The sequence below is a fragment of the Dipodomys merriami genome, unplaced genomic scaffold, assembly GCF_024711535.1.
Source record: "Dipodomys merriami isolate MVZ:Mamm:240054 unplaced genomic scaffold, mDipMer1.0.p SCAF_1, whole genome shotgun sequence".
NCBI lineage: Eukaryota > Metazoa > Chordata > Mammalia > Rodentia > Heteromyidae > Dipodomys > Dipodomys merriami.
Window position 1 is genome coordinate 117,969,364 of NW_027202270.1, and position 23,000 is coordinate 117,992,363.

General features: G+C 35.8%; 1 long non-coding RNA gene across 1 annotated transcript in view; it reads left to right on the forward strand.

Annotated features, from left to right (window-relative positions):
• The first annotated feature begins 21,792 nt into the window (after window positions 1-21,792).
• Window positions 21,793-23,000, forward strand: part of LOC138831271 (uncharacterized) — a 252,783-nt gene continuing 251,575 nt past the window's right edge. Inside the window, exon 1 of the long non-coding RNA XR_011373198.1 lies at window positions 21,793-21,877. This is a non-coding gene — a long non-coding RNA (uncharacterized lncRNA). The remainder of the gene's footprint in view (window positions 21,878-23,000) is intronic.

Consider the following 23,000-nt stretch of genomic DNA (forward strand, 5'->3'; position numbering starts at 1 on the left):
CTCCTCCTCCTCCTCCTCCTCCTCCTCCTCCTCCTCCTCCTCCTCCTCCTCCTCCTCCTCCTCCTCCTCCTCCTCCTCCTCCTCCTTCTGGATATTAACCTCTTCAGCCTTACCAGTCCTTTCTTTGGGGGTAACTTTTGCTTACTTACTTGTTTTTGTTTTTGAGGCTGAGGATTGAACTCAAAGTTTCATGTAGGCTAGGCAAACACTGATCCACTGAATTTCATCCCCAGTCCCTGTGTTGGTTTTTATTCCTATTTTTTAAGAGGAGTTATGTTGCTCCTTTTAGGGATAGGCATGTGTTTATGTATAAAAATTCCAAAACACAGATTTGGACAGGTCTCCTTGGTCTCTTTTCTTAGCCAGGGACTCTGCTTCCAAGCATGTCTATTGCATCTCAGCTGAGTTCCTCCATCCAATGCTTCTAACAGAATATTCATTTAAACATGAAACTCAAGCCAGCTGTGCTGATTTGGAGTCCATGAAGTATAATTATTTTTAGGAGACTCTGTAGAGGTTAACCTCATTATTTTGATTATGAATCACATACAGAACACTTTATTTCTGCAAAGAACTTTGGCATCATTTCATAATTTAAAGTCAAATGAGACTCAGTGGGGGATATGTCACCCATTACAGATGGGAAGGAAAGCCAAGGAGAGCCAAACAATTGGACAGCGAGTTCATAATTAACCAATGGGTCAAAGCGTAGGTTGCTTAAGACTGTCCAATAAAGTCTAACTCAATCAAGGAAATAAAATCTCCCTCAACTGGAAATCATTACTTAGGCTGTCTTTCATTTCCTACCCCTGAGTAGACATTTTGGGGATAGATTTATTGAGCAGCATAGTCCATTTCGATATTGGTACAATAGTCACCATAAAGCAACAATAATACAAAACTTCATTATTTCTTGCACAGGACTGATGTTAGTGTAGACAATTCATAGTTGTTATAAAGTGAGTTTTTTAAACAGTCAACTAGTGTATGAAGAGCAGTATTGTGACATGAAATCAATTTAAGTCATTTAAAATATTCATATTTAAGTCAATGTGACCTGGTTTCTTTAACATCTTAAAGCTATGACTGTTTTTTGGGTGACTAGAAATGTTGCTCATTAAGAGAAGGAGACAGAAAGTCAGGAAAAGAGAGGAAGAGATAAAGAGAGAGATTGAGAGAACAAAAGAAGAATAAGTATGTGTGAGAGAAAGAGAATTTTCTCCATTTGTTTGTGCACATAAAGGTAGACTTGATTTTGGTTTAATTAGTTATATTCTTTAAAAATCATTACCTATCTTTTAAATTATATTTTTATCTTCTTTTATGCTTGCATAAAGTGATTACCATTCAATGAATCAGTTTATATGTATCATGTATATTGATCGATGTTACCCCTTTCAACATTATCTCCCATATCTACCAACCAACTAAGCTTTCCCCTCAATTTTCCTAGATTCATAGGATAAACATTAATGAAATGCCTATGTTCTCCTCACCCTGCCTCTCTTCACTCCATGAAGAGTGTATCACATGACCAACAATGATCACGGTAATTAGGATGAACAGTTGAGTTTGATTTACTCATATGGACTTTTCCAGAACTATAGGTGCCTCCCCCAAATACAATTATTGAAAGAGGACAGAGGCTTTACTATGGAAAATTCAACTATCGCTTGGCAGTAGGAATAACCAATGCCTGGCAAAATGAGTTAACAAACCACCATTTCTAGTAAGTCACCTTTTTGCCAACTTTATACAACAGTTGAAAAAACAAATGACATAACGATTTGTTCATCTTCACTCATGATTTATGGTTTTAATAAACCATAAATTCTAGAAAAAAACTAACACATAAATGCTTTTAAGAGTAAAATTTCTATTAAACTTTGCATTCATACCTCAAAAAATATTGTTCCCACAAACCTTCTCTGAAGGAGACAGTCCATTAAATACTCCAACCAAAGGAATCCATTCTAGAAAAGAGCTGAGTCCTGCATCTAACTGTCTCTTTAAATAAATGTTTTCCTTTATCTTGTACTTTTATTACTGCTGTATTACTTCTTGGTATTATATATTAGACTATATCTGAAAGACCATTTCGATTTCACCAAAACTTAATTCAAGGCAGCCAAATTGAATCATCCCAATGATTCAGTAATTTACCAAGAAGACCTTCAGACCTCAAATTAAAAGGAGTCAACTTAAGTACTTAATTGTTTTTACAGATTTTTTTTTCTTCATTGATTTTAATTAAGGTCTTCCTTGTGAGCTTCGAGGATTTTCATTACCTAGTGAAATAAGGGTATTAGGAGTCAGGTTGGCCAACAAGTTAGATAGACCAGCACTTTTGCAGGGAGGACTGACTCTGACATATTGGAGAAGAATCCAATTTCTCTTGAAAGGGATGTTGAAAACTGAATATTGAATCCTATCGTCTCTGACTATCTAAGAGATGGCAGAAATTCTACTGAATACGGATTGCAAATGGCCCTAATTGTGTACTTGATATTGGAGAGTAAAGTAGCTATGAAAAACTGACCTCTAAGAGTCCTTGTAATTGCTAGTTACAAAAATGCTTTAAATGAGGTGACTATGACTCATTTTTGTCAAATTGGAAGAGCTTCCACAGGCTTAATCATTGTTTTCAAAAACAATAGAAATTCCCAGTCCAGTCATTTTTCTCCCTTAGAGGCCAGTCTAAGCTGAAAATGCACTTTTTGAATGCATTCTTGTTTGGGGAGCAATGGGTTCATATCCTGGTGAGTGCAGCAAAAACAAAACAGCATCGTCAAGAGATTAAAGAGTGAGGAAAGAATTTCTGCTTATAGTAGGTAAAGAGAACATGCATAAGCCAAAGCCTTTTAAGGGTGGACATAGTCATGGTCACACTGAATTTAGCACCAGAAGTTAGGCTATAGGAAAGTTGGCAGACAGTATTAGAGTGTATTCAGTTCAAGGTCATGGAGCACAAGTGAAAAAGGTTAACATGGTAAACAAGTGTATATGCTGCTAGACATGCTCAGTTTATCCAAAAAACCATTTCAGCTGAAACAAAGGGAAAGAGCACTTCAAAGTTGTATTGATATGGAAGTTTCTCTCAAAGTTGGACTGTCTCAGTGGGTACTAAAAGCACAGGCTTCTCCATGGGGCAGCCTCTGTTTACATTACACTGACTACTGAGTAGTACATGGGGTTGAATAATGACCTATCTTCTCTTAGTCCCTAGTGTCAAACCTGAGTATAATGTTTTTATCAATTTATTTTTAGAAATTAAATGTATGCATAGATGATATAAACAGATATGTACATATTGGGGGATATGGATATTAAAATAATTTGTGCAAGGTAAGTTGGATGGTCAGGTGAGTTACTCCAAGTTCTCCCAAGAAATACAATCATTGAAAGATCTGACCTATATAAAAGACACTTTATGAGTGAATGTGGATAGATAAATACAGGTATACATATGGAAACATTTTTTTCATTGACATTGGCCACTTTATACAACAATTCAAAAATAAGTCACATTATGATCTTTATGCTCATTAAGTTTTTAATGACAAGGAACACTGACTTCTAGAAAAAAAGTCTGAGACTAAAGCATTGATATAGGTATATAGAAAAATCTATGTAAGTTTGGTAGATAAATAATCAATACTAGAAATGTAGATGATATATGCCAGAGTAAGAGAGAGACAGAGACAGAGACAGAGACAAATAGAAAGAGAGACACTTACAAAGCTCCCAGGATCTTGAAGAATGGAAACACCACAATTTGCCATCTTGTAGGTGGAATAACAGGAAAGCTGGTGGTTGAGCCAGCCTGAATACCAATCTTGAAGGCCTAGTCTGAGGAGTAGCAAGTGAAATGTCCCAGCAGAACAATGAGGCAGAAAAGAAAAGTCTCTATTTAGGTAAGAGTGGGAGGTGAGTACCTCCTGCTTATGCTTTTATTTCTATTCAGGTTCTCATTAGATGAGAGGATGGTCACTGTGAGAGGAAAATCATGTCACACAGATCTCCCCTGGCAAATGCTCATCTTATCCGGAAGCATCAAAGCAGCAGGCATATCCAGAAAACGTTTAATACTTAATCTGGGCACAACTTAGGCTGGACAAGCTGACAGTAAAATTAACCATCTTGTATGGTAACTGTTCAGGGTTGTTCAGTCATCTCAGGCCCTAAATTTTAAGAGGGCACCAAAATTCTTAGTAACTAAGATGAATACTTTTTTTATTGTTTAAATACTGTACAGAGGGGTTACAATTACATGGGCAAGATAATGAGTACATTTCTTTTTTTTTTGGGTCCGGTTGTGGGGCCTGAACTCTGGGCCTGGGCACTGTCCCTCAACTCTTCAGCTCAAGGCTAGCGCTCTACCACTTGAGCCACAGTGCCACTTCCGGCTTTTTTCTTTTTGCTTATGTGGTGCTGAGGAATCGAACCCAGGGCCTCAGGCATGCAAGGCAAGCGCTCTACTACTGAGCCACCTTCCCAGCCCCAATGAGTACATTTCTTATCAAGCATTGTAGCCTCCTCCTTTGTTTCCCCTTCCCAGCCCTTCCCATACTCCCCCAGACCCCCCCCAATCTTCCCCGCTCACCCCCACCCCTCGCACCAAAGTTGTAAAGTTTGTTTTCAACATAACGACTTGTACATCTCATTGTTGCAATGTGTCCACCTGTATCACTATTTAAACGATGAATACTTTTTTAATGTAATAAGTAAGGAAAAATCAATATTGATGGAAGAATCTATAATGAATTGAAGGGTACAACATTTCTAATAAAGATATAAGCTGATCCTAACTTTTGCTGGGGTTAAACATCACTCACTTTGTCTTCCTTCAGGACTGTGGAAAATTGAACAGTGGAAGTGAGTATGTGTCCTGATCACAGAAGGAATGAATATATGAGGCTTAGTGGGAAGACAAGAGGGAAATGGAAATGTCCATCGATAGGAGGCCAGCTGATATAAAGGCACACTGCACCACTATAATATTATCCTTGAAACTAAGAATAGTAGACCATATCACTCTCAGAAGAGCAGATGAAGAACAGTGGATAGAGAGACAAAGGCCAGTTAAAGCAGAAGGTCTTTTACTTGCAAACAGCAAATCTTAATATGTCATAATCTCTTTTTATTTCATCTATTTTTGAGGTCTTGGGGTTGGAAGCAGGGCCTTGTGCATGCCAGGTAATTGCTCTACCACTGAACTCTATCCATTGCCCTACTTACATGTTCAACATTGTCATCTAATGTTTGAAAATCTCCTTTTGTAGTTCCTATCCTCTTAGGATTAATGTGTTTATTATCAATTCAAAGATTACCCAATCTATTTTTATGATATCAAACAAATAAGAGTAGAAATGGGAAAGTATTGTCAAGTTCACTATCACCATGATCATTATCAGTATTTTTTTCTCATGCTGTTACATTCTCTCTATATGTCTAATGAGAAAATATGAAAATAAACCATCTACATCACCCATAACGAGGTGTGTAGGTTTTGTTCATGAATTCAGGTGGTCTTCAATCCACACTCCTGGTTGAGCATTTTATATTTACAACAGAAACACATTCAGTCAAAACAGATACATTCCAAAACAATCAATTATTAACATGGCAACTTCCAGAGGCTCTGATTTTCCTCTCCAATACCATGTCAACTGTCCAGGTCAGGTGGATGAACTTTCATTTGATGGAATTGTCATGTCTTTAAAAATGTTTACTCTTTAAACCTGAGAGATTTTCCCTTACATTTGAAGAATTGCTTTTATATTTTATAATACAAAACAAAGTGCAACTTCAATTACATTTCTTGTCAATAGCAAATGTGCAAGCTTCTGTTTTAATAAATGCTTGGTTTACATGGGCAAAAGGGCTCTGACTTTGAATACAGGACATAGCAGGACATTCTTAGGAACCCCTTGTTATGAAAATGTAAGACTCTCTTTTCAGTTGTCTAACTGGCTTCACAACTTCAGACCCCAGAGGGACTGTGATGAAGAAGATGTACTATATAATGTTGTGTAAATGGAACTTTATTTTTATGTCTTTGCTCTGGAAGGTGCTATAATTTAAATCATTAACTGTAGAGAGTTGTCAGGTGGTGCCGCTGAAGTGCACTTCCCACCTCTTAGGCTGTATTGACCACATTATTTCACATTGAATTGCTTACACCAAGGTCATCTACTAAGGCATAAATATGTTCCGACTGAATCCCACTGGGTGGAGAGGCAGCTACAGAATACACCGAAACCAGGTACTACCTTACCTATGTAAAGCGTAGCTCTCCAAAGCGATCACATATTCAAACAAATGCAAGGAAGGAGTTAGAGATTAAAACTTGTTAAATGGTAGAGGTCAAAGTCTGGGTCCTTTCACTAACATGAACTCCTTTTATTTCTTTCAAAGTTTTGATTTTCATCAAATCTTAAAATAGTAATTCAGTCAATGTTTTAAATTCCTTCATTTGTCATAATGCTCTATATCTTATTAATTCATTTTTTGTTATTGTTATCATAAATGTAGGATGAGGGGAAATAATGCTTCAGCAACTCTGCCTAAGTAAAGTTCTGATGTAACAATTAAAGCTTCTAGGCTTCTCAATAAGACAGGCACATTGAAAAGTAGACAGTATTGATGAAATAGGGTCAGGTCAGTGGCTTATACCTGTAATCCCAGAGAGCTACTGAGAAAGAATAGAGGATAATGATTGACAGCAGACCAGGTAAAAACTTTAGCAAGACCTTATCTAAACAAATGAACAGGGCATGTTGGCATTTATTTGTGATCCCAGCTATCTGGAAGTTAGAGATTGGAGGATTATGGTCCAATATTGGCCCTGGCTAAAAGTGTGAGACCCTGTCCTAAAAATAGCTAAAACAAAAAACCTGCTTCAAGTGGTAGAACACCTACCTACCAAGTGTAAGATTCTGAGTTTAAAAACCCAATATTACCCTCCTTCCCCCCAAAAAACCAAAGAAGATATATATATATATATATATATATACACAAATCTAACTGTATGATATATGCATATGTGTATGTATATATCTATATCTGTATCTCTCTATATCGATCTATAGATATAGAGAGATACAAAAAGGAAATGGAAACATACATTTTCATGGATTGAAAGGGTTAATATTACTAAAATCTCTACACCATCCAATGTGATCTGCAGATTAAATGTGATTGTGAATAATACCATTGGAATTTATATAGAAATGAAAAATATTTCTAAAATATGTAAAATGACAATCTAAAATAGTAAGATGTTGAGTACAACCAATAAATCTGGAAGCATTGTGCAATCTGATTTCAACATCTACAACCAAGCTATTGTAAGCAAAGCAGTATGTTACTGACACCATGAATATGTATAGGAATATATATATATATATATATATGTATAAGTATGTATGTATAGGTATATATGTATAATATATGTATGTATAGGTATATATGTGTATATATATGTGTATATATACATATACACATACACAGGTGGTGGAGATAGGAAGCCCAGAGAGTCCACTAATTCATGGCATAACAATCTTAGACAAAGTTGTCAATAATGCACAGTAGGGCAAGGATGTACTTCAAGAGATATTGGGAAATTTTACATGAACATAAAGACTTATTTGGAACTTTATATCATATCATATACAAATACATAGAGACAATTGTTAAAGACTTGCACATCAGATGCAAAAACTAAAATTATGAACAAAAACATAGGAGAAAAGTTTTCGACATTAATATTTGCAAGAATTTTTGGCTGTGAACTTAAAATATAGATTATAAAAGGAAAGAGTGATGAGGGAAAATGCTTCTTTTTTTCTGAACACCAAAGGTCATAACAAACAGTTAAAAATACACAAAACATTGCACAAAATTGGAGCATCTATCTATCTATCTATTTATCTATCTATCTATCTACACAAAACCATCCATTTGATAAAGAACTCAAATGGCAAGAAAACAAACAACCCAATTAAGAAAGAACCAATACACATTTCTGTAAAGAATACATATATTTGCAACATTAGTAATCATCAAGCAAAATTAAAACCACAGTGAGGTATTTGTTAGGAAAACTATTATAAGATCAAAGGTGGCAATTCTAGTAAAGTATGTGGAGAAAAGGAAGGAGAGCTTGACACAGTATTGGTGTGGAGGTACATTTTGTACAGCTATTGTGGAAGGCACTATGTAGATTCCACAAAAATTATAACTACCACTACTACATAAATTATCAGTTTAACTTCTGGGTATACATCCAAAGGGAAAGAAGCTGGTATGTCATCAGATGTCTTTGTTCTCATATTCTTTTATTTTTATTTTTTTGGTCTGTCATGGGGTTTGAACTCTGGGCCTGGGTGCTATCCCTCAGTTCTTCAGCTCAAGGCTAGCTCTCTACCTCTTGAGCTACAGCACCACTTCTGGTTTTCTGGTGGTTTATTGAAGATAAGAGTCTCATGGACTTTCCTTCCCTGGGTTAGCTTTCAACTGTGATCCTCAGATCTCAGCCTCCTGAGTAAACTAGGATTACAGGCGTGGGCCACCAGTGCCTGGCTTGTTCTCATAGTTTTTACAAAAATATTTACTTAGGGAAGGCATGGAGTCACCTTGTGTTTATCAATCTATACACAGATAAATAGAACTTACAGAACATAATGGGACATGATTCAGCCTTGAAACAAAGGAAATCTTATCATTTGTGACAACAGGATGAACCCGAAGGACATGTAATCTGAGTGTAGTAAACCAAGCACATACTTCCTCATCTCCCTTCTCTAAGGAATCTAAAAAGACCAAACCTATACAAGTAGGAAATAGAATTATTGTTCCCAGGGCCTAGGGTAGAAGTAAAAGAATGGGAACATCTTGATGAAAAGGTATAAATTTCCATTTATGAAAATGAATGAGTTCTGAAGATCTGCTGTACCACATAGAAGCTACAGTTAATAATGCTTTGTATACTTGAAAATAGCTGCAGAAGTGTATCTTAAATGCTATTACCATAGAAATGATCATAAGCAAGGTGATGGGTATGTTAATTAATTTGATTTACTCATTCTACAATGTATGCATATATATATGCATATATATACCCAATCATCATTTTGTATATCATAAATCTATCACATTTTTATTTGTCAATTAAAAAAGATGAAAAAAAAAACACTACCAGGCTTCTCTCAGCAGTTTTGTGTGTGAATTTCAGGTGAGTTATTTTCCTATGCAGTTAAGAAAAAAAATTGGAAACAAAAGAGGATTATGTATTTCTCCATTTCTTAGTAGAAAGTTATAATCTTATCAGCTAGTGACTTTTGTCCCAACAGTTTTATATTACTGGACATTAGTTTGTGTAGAACTGAGAAAAACTAAGGCAATAAGTTTAACAACACCAACTGTGAAAGGTGATTATTATTAAATATCTAATAAAATGACATTATTCATATAAAACAGTACTTATAGACTGAACACTGCTCTCTTACATGGATTCTGCCATATAACTCTCAGATCAAGGATGCTAACAATATAAGTACCAGTCTTTGATATGAGACAAACTATGTGAAAGATGAAACTAACTACTTGGTCATGCTTGTAAGCAGCTAATAAGAGAAGATATGATTTGATCACTATGGCTTGATATCAAAATTGACACACACTCCCTGGCTTTCCTAATGCCGATATAACATGTCTTACATTATGAGTTCATGCTTGATTTTTTTCCAAGACAATGTACATAATTATTTGATGTCTACTCCTCAAATTCTATGCACCTATTAACCAATGTCATTTGAACTATTAAACCAGAATCAAGTGATAAGAATTAGAAAGGCTGTAAGACTGAGCGGCTAGGAATTTAGATCATAGTGGATTCTCTGAAATGTAGTGGGGTGTTCTGAATTTCTGGTTGCAAAGCCTGTTCCACTCCAAGTGATCTTTGAGGTGTCCAATACATAAAACAATGCTAATGAATGCAAACAAAGTATTAAGCATCATATGAGCCCTAAAACCTTATGAAGAGCTCTAGTTTGGATAGGGAATAAAAGTTATAAAGAGGTATAAATACCTTCAAGCTAATTTAAATTTGTGCTATATCTCAGGATTTACATATTTCAGTAAATTTTTTTAGGCTAGCTCATATTACAGACAATAATTTCACCATGATTGTCCAAAATCAGTAAGGAGCTCATTCATACCAGTGTAATTTATAGATCTCAATCCAGGAAGAGTATAATTCAAAACTTCTGAGTTAAGGCTTAGATAAATTCTCATCTCAAGTTAATTTTCAAAAATACTTTGCAGCTCTCTATTTCTTTCATTGTCTGGCTCCCTAGGACTGCCTAAGATGCGCTAACCAGTTTTATCGACTCCATTCCTAGCCTACGTGGCCTAATCAACCTACCAGAACTCCTAGTGGATTTCATGCTTTGATTTTATCCCTATGATATCTATGTTAAGGGCTCAGAAAGCGAGAAGGCCTTGGTGTAGGGGGGTGGAGTGGTGGGGGGAGCAGGGATAATCATCAACTCATTGACTCCTCCCTGACAGTGAAACCTATTCTGAACCTATTAGATGACCTATTAACCTATTCTGGTCATCTAATAATGAAAAATGACTTCAAATGCAAGTAGAATAGAAATATTCAAAGAGAACTTATTAAAAATCTGTGGGTGAAATGAACCCCAAGATAAGTATTCAAATATTTTTTTCTTTCATGTGATTGTTTATAACATATTTATAAGATGATTTCTTTGTTGCTTTGTATGTCCCTCCCCCACGGTATAACCCCTGCTTTCACTGTATTTGATGTTGGTATAATTTGTGGAGGTGAAGGTAAAAAACAAATCATTTAAATACAGGTGGACCCATTGCAACAATGAGATGCACTAGTCGAAAAACGAACTTTACAACTTTGGTGGGGGGGGGGAGGATTGGGTGGGGGGGGAAGGGGGTATGGGTAAGGATGGGAAGGGGAAACAAAGGAGGAGGCAACAATGCTTGATAAGAAATGTACTCGTTATCTTGCCCATGTAATTGTAACCCCTCTATATGATATTTCACAATTAAAAAAAATGTGGGCCTTCAGGTTAGAAAAGTGTTTTTCATTGGAGAGATGCCTTGCTCTTTTATGTACAGACTTTGCAGTGCAATTCAGAAAGGAATGTGAACAAGAGAGACAGAGACAGATAGACAAAGAGAGGGTAGGGAGAGAGTGGGAAAAAAGGGAGAGAGAAATAATGATCCAATTAATAAATGGGATGGTCTTAAAGAACTGGAGTACAAGTCACTTTTAGACTTTTATAGTCTTGAGAATCAGCTCAATTCAGGAAGGAGGTGTATGAAAATGAGTGCTTTAATGGCGGCAATGTGTGAGAAAGAATAAAGTTTATATTTTATTTCTGAATTACAAATAAGAATTCTGTGGGAGGTTAAACGGTTTATCCAAAGTAAAATAACCAATCTGCCATGAACCAGATATTAGAATTAAATAATTTAGGCAGCCTAAATTTTCTATTATCTCATTACTATTTATATAAATCATGGTTAATGAGGTTTAAAATAGAAAAAGCTGCAGGGGGAAATATAGTTTTTTAATTGTATACGGGAACTTACAACTTAATGCTAAAAATCTGAGAGACTTTGGGAAATTAACAAGGTTGCCCAGAATTAATAGAATTACATTGTCTAAAAATTAAGAATGCAATATTGCTCATCTGCAAGATAAAAATCATTAAACAGTAAGAGAGGGGTGTTCAAATTTGGGGATTTTTAGTTTTCTTCTGATTGTGTTCTGAAGAGACATAGTAGATCTTCTCAGAATGACAACAGGCTGGAAAAATCCACACCTATTTTTCTTTATTATTGAAGCTTCAGGTGGGGTTTAGAATGTAAAGATGTCTCTGAGGAATGTCAGGCCTTCTGTTCTCAGTGAATGGCAACGTTCTGGTATATCCTGGGCTCTGAGTTAAAGAAGCTACATCCTCCTGAGAGTTTCTTTCCCATCTTCGTTATTATGCACGCAACTGCTCATGTTGGCAGTGACTCCATCCACCTTCCAGTCCCTACGAATGCCCTTTGCAAACTTCCAGAAACCCCAAGAATTGTAGTCAATAGTACCATTTTTATTTCTGCTCCCTGAATTAATTCCATGCTTGATTTTTTCCTTCTAATTTTTGATTCTCCCTTTTCTGGAGTGTTTTTTAATCTCAATTTCCTCCTTTTTAATTCTAAAGTATAGTTGATTTTTCTGTTTGGTCCTTTGCTGACTTTTTTTTCAAAACCTATATTCAGATGGCCGGATGGGGGAAAATTCAGCTTAATTCACCTTCTCCCCCACTCTTCAAGAATTTAGATGTAAGCAAAATGCTGTTATCCCAAAGGTAATAATATCTGTTAATGTATTTCCACCTCTGATGGCTGTGTCATTAGATGTAGGTTATTAAGTACTTTGTTAAATGTCCCCACATCTGTTTCAAACACCATGCCCCTGTAATCTGGCCCTTATTATGCTTGGATTTCTTTATTTCACATATCTCTGGAGACTTTATTAAATCATCATTTTACATTGTATATGTTACATATAATATATTCAATATATTATATTATACATAGTATACATATATATAAACTTTTCCTGGTTTATAGCATATTGTTATAATTAAGGATAAAGCAGATTTATCTTCCTTGATTTTCCAACATAAAGCTAATGCTATATGAGCTATACCAAACTCTCATGTTAAAAGTGTAATATTCAATATTTATTCTCAGGGTTCTAATTCTGTGTACTCTCTGGTGCCAATATGATACATCATTCATTTAGTATTTTAATGCTGCATTCCTTTTATTTAAAATTAAAATATAAGATGTCTGATGGCAAGTAGCATATCTTATATTTGTTATAAGAGACTTCTAAACATTTGGCATATTGTTTTTCATAGCTTCATACTAATGGCTTGCTGGTTAATAAATATATTATCATTTCATTTTCATATATTCTATACTGTCCATTTTTTCAAGTTTGCCCAATGGAAGTGCTACGGTTATTTTGTCCTTCAGTTCAGAAAAAGAAAACATTTACTTCTCTTCCCCAAAACTATAACAGAAAAGAGAAAATATTTTAACTGGATTTAAAGTTTGGCCCGTGGCTCAATACATTTAGAACAGTTCCCTTGCTTTTGAGAAAACCACACAGGCAGATTAGACCAGTAGATGGCTCTCTAATTCCTGACTTTAAAAAGGAGAACGGAGTTAATACATTTGACTTCTGGTGAACAGATTTGATTTGATTGCACCAATGACAGGAATAAACTTGATGCCGACTTGCTGAAATGGGATATTTAATGCTGTTTTGTCATGTAGCTTAAAAGGAGAAAGCTATTCTTGACCCTTTTTGTCCTTGGCAAATCTCAAAGATTGTTAAAGGAATCTTCATCAGCAAGAAAGACAATTTGTTCCAGTGTGAATAGAGCACTGGCTTTATCAATACAGAGCAACTTCAACCTCAGGTTTTAAGTTATCAGGAGATCTGGAACTAACAGAAAATGAAACAACAACAACAACCAAAAAAAAAAAAAAAGAAAAAACCAGATACAGTCCTCACCTTCAGGTAGCAAGGATTTGCATGTCACAGTAGATGTCTTATATGGGATAGATATCACATTATCATTGTGATAATGTAGGAAGGAGATAGATTATGGGCTATTTAGTAACATGAAATTCAGCTAAATATAATATTCCCATGCATCCTTACAGATAGCATGCTTTTTAAATGCCTGCTTTGGAAATGAAAGTTTGGAAACAAAGAAATGCTTTTCAAGTATCGGGCAACTCCTTGCCCAACAGTTTCAAAGAGAGAAAAAAAATGCATTTATCAGCATGCTCATGAATATGTCTTCACACATATGTTTGTGTATAGTATAGAGTTCTATGCCATAAAGATAACTCCCCTTCTTTATGGAAAACGTTATACTCCATTACAGGTTGTATATTCAGCTGTGCTCTCTCTCTCTCTCTCTCTCTCTCTCTCTCTCTCTCTCTCTCTCTCTCTCTCTCTCTCTCTCTCTCTCTCTTTCTCTCTCTCTCTCTCTGTCTCTCTCTGTCTCTCTCTGTCTCTCTCTGTCTCTGTCTCTGTCTGTCTGTCTGTCTGTCTGTGTGTCTGTCTGTCTGTCTGTCTGTCTGTCTGTCTGTCTGTCTGTCTGTCTGTCTGTCTCTCTCTCTCTCTCTCTGTCTCTCTCCCAGAAGCCAAGTTTTTAAAAATCCTCAAAATAAACCTGGCAAAAGAACAATAAGTATCCTGTCAGAACTTATTCCTATGCTTTGAGCCGTGGTTCATTTCAGTATTACTTCTTATAAACAACACAGCCAAAGTCCCCGATCTTACTTTCAGAAAAATCTCCATGTGCAGGTGAGGAATTCCTAAGAGGAGTTTATCGTGGGGAGAGCGTGGAATTGGTGCATAACTTTGACTTTCACAGTAACATTACGCTATGCTGAAGGATTCTAAGCACATATGACTTGCATGAAAGTTGCATCAGACATGTTTTCTGGGGTTTGGAGTGGCAGTGCATTAGACATGTTTTCTGAGGTTTGGAGTGGCAGTGTCAACTATCCATTCATATGGGTAATTACAGTGGCTGGGACATAAAGCTGTTATCTCTTGTGGCTCACCAGACTCATATGGCTTGGGTATAAAATGGCTTATCACAATAAGCCATCCTCAATTATTTCCATGCAATTGCAGATTCTTAAATCTGCCAACTCTCTCTAGGATCAAGGCATCTGATTTTAAGCAGGAACAGAAGGAAACCAAGATACTCAACTTCAAGCTGAGCTCATGTGGCTCAGCCTCCTTATGCTGAAATTTCAAACAAGTGCTGGATTTGGTTCCCCTTACCACTGAGATGATGAGCACAGGGAGAGGAAGCCACTGTGTGCATCCATTTGTCATATTTGGAATCCATGAAATATGGCAGTGAATAATACTTACTCACCATGAAATATTCCATAAGAAGCAAGGCATTCCAACCTAATGATAGCTGTCATAAAAGTTGAAACTCTTGGCAGGAGAGGACATCTCTATTTTCATTTTGTGTCACATGTAACTGTTGTCATATGGACCACATTTGAGCATATGATTTATATGCCCAGATACTTGAGTCTTCTCCTTTGGTAAAAGGGGAGTTGATACACACCCCTTAAGTTGGAAGAACACCCAATGTCCTGTGATTCAAGTCAGCTCTTCATGTTTACCTTGCCTTATATATTCTGGATGGATGAAAGAGACCTTTTAATTCTGTGTATACCTGGACAGGAAGGAATGAAGGAGGGATGAAATGATAGAGAGAGAAAAACTCTTGGATTTGTCTTTTATATATCCACAGATTCATAGTACTTGAGTTGTTTTGACTGTTGGAAATTGCTCTCTTGTATAAGTAGCTATGAGCACTGCTAAGGTGGTATATTATTACTTGCAGAAGTACTTTGCTAGATAGCCTGAGATTAAAGATGAAACCTAAGTGGGCATCAAATAGCTCCTGTTCTAATGAAGGTGGTGCCCCAAATGAGGGTCTTTATTACTCCTTAACTCTCCTAGCCTGTAAAGAAGCAGTGGCGAGAGAATCTGAAGAGGTTAAGAAGCACTGATTTGAAGATTTCTTTGATCCCTACCTGAGAAGCATACCAGCTTCAGTCAGTTCGTCCAGCTCTGATGTTGAGGACTATTTGTGATTCTCATTGGGTATTTTTGCAAGATACTGTACCTCAAGCAAAAACAAACAAACAAAAATGGTCATCATCGGGGGCCATTTCAGGTTTCCAAAAACAAACCATGTCAGCTTAGCCACATTATTTATGTATGTAGCCAGGACTATTAAGCAATGAAATCAGGACAAGCCTGTTATGTGGATTGAATTTCAAAAAAAAAAAATCAAGTGACGAATTATAGTATCTTTTCATTTGAAAAACTGTTTACAGGGATGGCAGTTAAACAACAAAACAAAATAAAATACCAGCTAGTTTTTTTAACCTAGTGTGATTGGAACCAAGGGAATCAGTTATTAGTCTCCATATTTGTGAAGGGATTTTGAAAGAAAGACACAGAACTGTTTCTTTTCCTCATAGATAGTCACTCTGTTTATATTATCAGCACCTACCTGCTGTAGGGATGAAGAAATTCCTGAAAACAGAGAGCACCCAGTGGTCAAGAAGACAGTATTTCCATCTTTGAATTGGGTGCAATGGCCAATGTGTGCTAGTCCAGATGCTCTAGTGTTAACAGGTCTGCTCTATAGTTCGAATTTGGCTGTTACCACCATGTTAAGAGATGGATGCTTTAAGAGGTGAATAGGACAACAAGATTGCTCTCTCAGTAAAGCCAATAAGGACTTTTGAAAAGAGGCTTTGTCAGACATTAGCATAATTTTCCTGCCCGCTTTCTGTCCAGTGAGGACCCAGCAAGAAGCTTCTCACCAAGACTGCATGCTATTGCTCTGTTCTGTAATTACAAGCCTCCAAAATTAGGAGAAATAGATTACTCTGCCTTATAAATTTCCCCTGTAGAAATGCAACTATACTGAGTCACAAAGAAAACAGTTTCTGTCTTCCTGCTCACCCAACAGGCTGTCTATGTAACCATGTTATTAGAACGCTGAAGAACAGAAACAAAGGGCCGGAGGGCTTGGAGTCTCACACAAAAGCATGCCCCAATTCACTCATGTTTAGTCTCCAAAACAGTGCTAGCATTCCATGTGAGTAGCTAGGCTGGAGATGTGAATATTTCACTGGCTAACACTGGATTTTTTTAAGTAGCTCAACAATGCAAGCAAACAATGAGCTTGTCCCAAGCAATTTGTGAACATTTAAGAAAACCACAAATGACATTCTTGTAGCATACTTGGATACTATAGTTGGAAAAAATTTAAAAAACAACGTATTCCAAACTTGTTACTCTGTGTTCAGGACACATAATAAACTATTACATTAGGATTAAGAGCTGAGTATGGCCATGAGCCCTTGAAATATATGAGTGATAGGGGCATGACCTGTTTTCTATTTATTTTGTGATAGCAAAATCATATGCTCTGTTCTAAATCCCAGTGTTTCATTACTGTACATGAGTGTTTTTAGATCTCTGAGGTGATTAAAAAATGGTGGACTTAGATGATATCAGCTAAGACACAGATTTTTTTGTAGTCTATTTTTCTTAAATATTGGGCTTCTAGGCAACTCAAAGATTAAGAACAGATTTTAGCCAAAGGAGGCACTGAGCAGTAGAGATGGTGTTTTTTCTCTCTCTGTGGCAAACCAGTTTGAAAAGAATCAGGACTTCAGGGGTGAAGCAGAGGGATGGGAGAAGGGAGAATATGATCATGCTATTAAATCAATTAGAAATTGTTGAAAAGTGTTTTTCCCCCACAATGTGATTGCCCATACCACTGGAATGTCTTTAAAGAGTATATTTAAGAACTTATTTTTCCTTCACATTCCATTTCAAAAATCTGGCCTGTCCTCTGTCACTATCAAGTTAGGAGGGGAAAAGAGAAGGATAGGCTAGCTGAAGTTCAGAATTCGTTGGCAATGTACACTTTAAAGATGTCTGATTGTCCTCTGGAAACAGAAAGCTGGGGACAGCAAAATGACCACACTGTGTATGTACAGTGACATTTTCCATCTTTCTGTCATGTTCCAACACAACTATTGCCTTCCTTCCACAAAGAAAATATGCCAGCCCTCACATGGAAATACATTTGATTAAACAAAACTATCCCAATTGCTTAATTTTATTATATTGTTTTGTAATTAAGAGATGTTTAATTCTCTCAGAGTGTAACATGGCTTATTTTACTAGCTCCCTCTTCAAAAAGAAATGAAACAAGGAACAAAACCCTGACCAACTTGATTCATGTGCTTCAAATATATGTGCTACACATTACTTAAAACCCCAGTCCTAGAATCCTAGCTTTTCCAATATAACTTTTGACAGTAATATTGGGTGAGAAAGGAATCATTTCCCATTGCAAGTAATATGGAAATTCTAAGGAACTTTTTCATTTGTGTAAATTAAACAAAATGGCATTCTACGGAACCTGCATCCTCCTATAAGGCTGGAGAGATTTGGGAATCCTAGAGAAGAATGGGCCAATGATAACCAGTTTGACTTCTATGTAAATTGCATGATCTGGAAAGTTAGTGTGGAAATCAAGAATGAAGACTAATTTGACAGTACACACACACACACACACACACACACACACACACACACACACACACACACACACACAACACACATAAAATTATGTTTTTTATATTTTTATATTCAGGAATCACTAACACATTGATTTAGTCAAGCATGACTAAATTCTTCATGAAGTGCTTCTGAATTATAACTTTGATGCAGTGACTTTCTAGTGTAATGTGAAAACAAATGGTATCTTCTGATTTGTAAAGCAATTGCCACCAATAGTGACTCTGTGATAAATACATGGCCAGGCAAGAAATAGCAGACAGCATGGCATGCAATGTTTTCTGTTCACTTTTATGACAGTTTCCTCCAGATAGCTTTGTTCTTAGAAAAATGCAAAGAATGGAAATGTTTCTACCTATAGTTAAAACTTTGCTGGTTTCCATCTTCTGCTATCTGCAGTGATGATTATTATGTAGAGATGGTTTGCAGATGCATATTGAGCATTATAAAATGCACTTTTGTTTCAAAATAAAATAAAATCTGATGTGGTCTCTTAATCAGTTTATCCAAACATAACAAGATATTATCATGGGACTGGGAATATAGTTTAGTGGTAGAGTGCTTGCCTAGCATGCATGAAACCCTGGGTTTGAGTCCTCACTACAAAATAAACAGAAAAAGCTGGAAGTGGTGCTGTGGCTCAAGCTCAAGCCCCAGGCCTGGCAAAGATATATATATTTTTTCTTTTTTTCTTTGACTTAGAAGCAGGGTAAGTTTTCTCACATTTGTTTGTTGGACCAATTAGATCTAACCCCTGGGAGTCATTAAAATTTGAAAGGCATTTGTATTTAGTATGTGACTCATTAAATTATATTTCTATTGTGAATTAAAGAAAAGTTGCTAGGAAATATTTGTTTATTTTTTTTCTTTTTTTGTCAGTTGTGTGATTTAAACTCTGGGCCTGGGCGCTGTCCCTCAGCTCTTCAGTTCAAGGCGAGAACTCCACCACTTGAGCCATAGCACCACTTCTGATTTTCTGATGGCTTATTGGAGATACGAGTCTCATGGACTTTCCTGCCCCAGCTGGCTTTGAACCGTGATCCTCAGATCTCAACCTCCTGAATAGCTAGGATTACAGGCATGCACCATTTGTGCCCGGCTTGCTTATTCTTATTTTGGATCGTTATAAAGTTGCCTTCCTGCCACACTTTGCATCTGAATAATATAAACAATTTCTTTGATATACAAAGTAAGATTCACACCAAACAATGGTATACAATGGTATAGAAGATTCTAGGGGCAGATCTCTGCTACTTGTTAATTGACCTCAGATATGAGCTAACTATTCTTGTTTAATTTTTAAATAAACTTGTTAAAGCTGGCTTAAGTTCACAGCAAAATAGAAAGCAATGGGAACTTTTGTGATCTACCTTAATTTATATACATATGACTTTCCCTCTATCAATATCCTTACTAGAGTTGCTTCACATTTTTAATTTCGTGGTTACCTCAATTTTTCTACACAAAATGGAGTGACAATTGTGCCTATTGTTAAGGGGACTAAGTGATCCTAAGAGGTTTTTAAGAGGAAGAAATAATTCATATTCATGAAGAGTTTTGGGCCATTCTTGACACAGAAGTGCTTGCCAAATCATTTAAAAGCATGTTTAATAAAGAATCATTGAGAGCTCAATTGTTTACTTTGTAAAATAAATCTCTATGAAAAAGAGGAAAGATAGATTGTGGGATATTCGGTCAATGCATTTTTAACAGCATGTTGGTTTTATTTACATATTTTTAAAATATACAAATGTAGGTGTTACAGTTTCACATGCTCAGTTATGATACAGTGCATCATGATCAGAGCCAGCTCTTACGTCATTCTCCTTCTCCCTCCTATCTACCTTTCCTTCCTCTGTCTCATCCATTTTCCTTGATCCTTTGTCACACATATGCACTGAGTATTTTGACTGTATTCATCTATCATTTCCTTTTGCATTCATTAACCACCCCTCTGCTCTAAACATATTTCAGCTTCCTGATATTCATTCTGCTAAACTGTAATTGTTGGAAACGTTTAAACTATGGAAATTTCACCCCTGCATATACTGCACTTAGTCAGCATGGTCATGCATATGGGCATGTGTGTATTTGCCAAACAGTACTTGTTTGATAAAGAACAATGTAACTATACAATGTAGATACAAAGTCTTGGAATTGTCTGGCTGGGAAGATTTCTTTCAAGATCAGACAATCATCTCTCCCGAACACAGTGCTTTCTTAGCATTTTGTTTTCATATTGTATTTCTGCTCAGCTTGCCCTGCATACATTCAGTGATTTCAGTGAAGCCAATCAAACCACAATATACCCTTAATATTATCATAACTAAGATACTTTTATTTCTCTTGGAACAAGATGTCATTCTAGCTTATTATCTGTTCATTGGGAACAATGTTGTAAGGAGGAGAAGCTATAAATGACTTTATCTGTGCTACTCTGGCATGGCTGTGCAGTTTTAAGGTTCTTATTATATTCCTTATGTAAAAATTTCCCTAGCCTACACATTTGACATTTGAAAATATTTGATAACTTGTTATTTTCCTTTATTTTCCTATTTGATGACCTAAAATATACTAAGATATTTGTGGACAAATATAAATTTCCATACATGCAAATAAATCTGTTTTCTGTGATTATGAAAGATTAAAAAAATCTCACGGTCAATTAAGGGAAACTAACCTCTATGGCAATAGAAAGAAGCCTTCAACACATAGGAACACTGAGGTGAAGAGATGCTTATTTCAAGTCCTGGCACACACACAAAGGAAATTCTTAATTGAGATAGCTAATAAATTAATCAAGACATCCAATCACATGTGATAAGCCCCATGAGACACATACCCTGTTCTCCACCAATCACACCAGCTCTCACTAAAATCATCATTGATTGGAAGGCAAAGCAAACATCTGCTTCCAAAGAGCTTCACAATAAATCACCTGGATGGATAGATAATTCAGGATGTGTAGTGCTTGCCTGAGCAAACCTTAGATTTGAGGACTGGGGTATATTTAGTGTTATTCACAAGATAGAATCATTTCCCTTCATCTTGATTAACATTCTGTATGAATTCACAGCATGGTACAAACACAAGGGCCAAAAAAAATCATGATAAAGTATCTTTGAACTTCCTTGAGTGTGTTTTCTATTCCCACTATTAAGTAATAGAACTCATTTCAATATTCATTTTTTATTTTCAGAGAATATAAGTAATTCATATTAATAGCCTCATTTGTTTGCTCTTTTCTTTAAAAAAGTTAAATTCTATTTTCTAGAAGCCAGAATTGGGTTTCAAAAATCTCTGACATTTGGCTTATGTGGATTTGCATGAAGCTCAAATTGGTTGGGCAGAATTCTGCTTTAATTGATACTTCCTATAGAGAAAAATCTGTTTGTTTTATGCAAATAGAATGCATTTGCTATTTTCTATCCCTTCCATTTGCAGAACTGGACACAACTTGCACATTATGTATACTCTTCTAATTGTGAATTCTGTTTTTATTCTCTAACAAGCTGTTATACCAGAAAGTGAGTCATGGCAATAAGGCCTTGAAACCCTGAAGAAAAATTATTTGCAAATCCAAGATGCATGGACCTAAGAATATAGACAATTGTAAGTAAAGTTCACTATGGTTTATAACTTTAGTAACATTGGCTAAATATCACTTATAATTCATAGGGTACCATTAAATATGGATATCAAATGTTGCTTCAGGTTTTTCTCTTTTTTGTCATCTGTTAGGAGATTAAAAAGTCTAGAAATAAAGCTAGGATATATGACTTCTGTGACAGCTGATTATACTGCACATATTTTGAGTATGGGCCTTACAGTTAGAATTATCTTACTACGTATTGAATTTTTAGAAAGCAAATTAAGCAATCGGTGGTACATTTTTATTGATCTATTAATTTTTTCTGAAATCCTTTCTTCTCCAGAGTACTTGAGTATAAGGATGTTTATAATTGGATTCTCAGTTCAATCTGACTGCTCTGTAATATATGTTTGTTTAAATGTGAGTTTAGACTGAGTAATAGGCACAGATTGTAAATGTTTAAACAGAAAGCAAAACTCAATAGCAACTCATCAATATCTTCTGAGAACTGTATATCAGTTTGTAGATGCAAACTTTGTTAGGGGATTTGAAATTAATGTTTTTCTTTCAAATAAATTAAAATTGAAAAAGAATTCAAAACTAAGAAAATAAGCAACTTGACTATATATGTTTATGTGTGTGTGTGTGTGTGTGTGTGTGTGTGTGTGTGTATATATATATATATATATATATATATATATATATATATATATCATCTCTTTTTCTTTCTCTCATTGCAATTCAAACATTGCAACTCAAAGCAGCTACCAATGGGAAACTACCATAAACCTACTGAATGCCCAATTCCAAAAGTATGGTCATGCTAAATAATGGCAGAGATGTGGAGTGAAGGGACTTCTCTATCATTGTTTGTGGAAATACAAAATGATACATAGCTTTAGGAACACAATTTGATCATTTCTTCAAAACTAATTGCATTCTCAGCATGATCCAATGAACTTACTCCTCGATATTTAACAAAAGGAGTTGAAAACTTGTGTTCAGAGCATAAAACAACTTGCACAAAGATCATTATATCAGCCTTATTCATATTGTCAACATATGCAAGCAGCCAACTTATCTCTCATTAGAGAAATGGCCAGATGACCTGTGATATGTCCAAGCAATGTTGTATTATTCACT